Here is a 1,869-nt window from a genome sequence, read left to right as displayed (position 1 = left end):
AAAGGTATTTAATATAATATAATTATTATTAATTAAGTTCTTATATTATAATAAAGTATAAAATATTTTATTAGTTAATATAAACTTTAATTTAATATATACTTCTTATAAAGTAATATTTAAATTCCTTAAAGTAGTTAATAATTACTAGAAACTTTTTATTATAAATAAGATAATTAAGTTTTACTTTATATAATTTATATAAGTTAAATATAATAAGGTATAACTTATCTTAGTTATTATATTAACTAATTTATCCTCTTAGTATAAAATCTAATAAGTTAATTTCTAGTTTTACTTCCTTATTAAGGTTAAATATAATTAGTATAAGTTTACTAAGGATAGCTTATTATAATTATTTAAAAGCTTTTTATACTTTTAGTTCTTATATAAAGGTCTTATCCTTTTTTATAAGTTTTATAAGTAAGTTTATAATTTTATTAAAGTCTCTAATAAATTATTAATAATAATTAGTAAATCCTAAGAAGCTTTATACTTCCTTAACTATTTTAAGTATTAGCTAATTTATTACTATTAAGATTTTATTTTATTTTATTTTAATTTTATTAAATATAATAATATATTCTAAGAAGTTTATTTCTTTTATATAAAAATAACTTTTTACTATTTTAAGTTATAGCTAATCTGCTATTACTAAGATTTTCTTTTATTTTATTTTTATTTTACTAAGGGTAATAATATATTCTAAGAAGTTTATTTCTTTTATATAAAAATAACTTTTTTTTAATTTAACTAATAGATTAGTATCTTATAAGGCTTTTAAAACCTTATAAATATATTTTTTATATTTCTTTTTATTATCTAAGAAGATTAAGATATTATTTAAGTAATATATTATAGAAATATCCAAGTATTATTAAAGTATATTATTAATTATTTACTAAAATATTATAAGTATATTAATAAGTCTAAATAGTATTATTAAATATTTAAAAAGTAAACTCTTTAAATATTATTTTTTATTTATCTCCTTCTTTAATATAAATTAGGTTATAAGCTCTTTTAAGGTCTAAAGCTATAAAGATTTATTTACCTTATAAATAGTCCTTAAGTTCTATAATAAGTAAAAGTAAGGTCTTATTTTTAATTATAAAAGTATTTAACTTTTTATAATTTATAATAAGTTATAATTTCCTATTCTTCTTAGAAATAAATATTACTAGGAATCCTATTAGTAATATAAATATCTTAATATTTCCTTTTATTAGTTTTATTTCTAAGTATTTATTTAAGGTTATTAATTTCTTTTTATTAAGATTATAAATTTTCTAAAATAATAAGTTATTTATTTTAAGTTATATTTTATAATCTTAGTAATTATATTATAATATTTTTATTTTAAGTTCTTTTTTAAATAATTTCTTATAGATATAATATTCTTTTAAAATATTCTTAAGTTTATTTTATTATTCTTTTTCTTTAAGTTATTTTTATAGTTTTAGTTATTTATTTAAATTATATAATTAGTTTCTAAGAAGACCTAAGATTTAATAGTTTTATTATTTCTTACCTTTTATATACTTATATTATATTCCTTTTAGAGGTAGTAAATTTCTTATTTTATATTTTCTTATATTATGCTTTTTAATTAGGGTTTAAGATTTCTTATTATTTATTATAATTATTTTATTATTACTATTTATATTACAAGGAATAATAACTTAGCTAGTTAGCTAGTTAATATCTAGGTTTACTTATCTAAGTTATAATATATTAAGGAGGATATCTATTAATCTTAATAATATAATATTAAAGTTTATTTCTTAATTCTTTTATTATATAAAGACCTTAAGGTAATTAATCTCCTAGTTTATAATATTATTATTATAATTAAAAAGTTATACTTTT

This window comes from Fusarium odoratissimum (genome assembly GCF_000260195.1).
Source record: "Fusarium odoratissimum NRRL 54006 unplaced genomic scaffold supercont1.49, whole genome shotgun sequence".
NCBI lineage: Eukaryota > Fungi > Ascomycota > Sordariomycetes > Hypocreales > Nectriaceae > Fusarium > Fusarium odoratissimum.
This window is presented reverse-complemented; position numbering follows the sequence as displayed.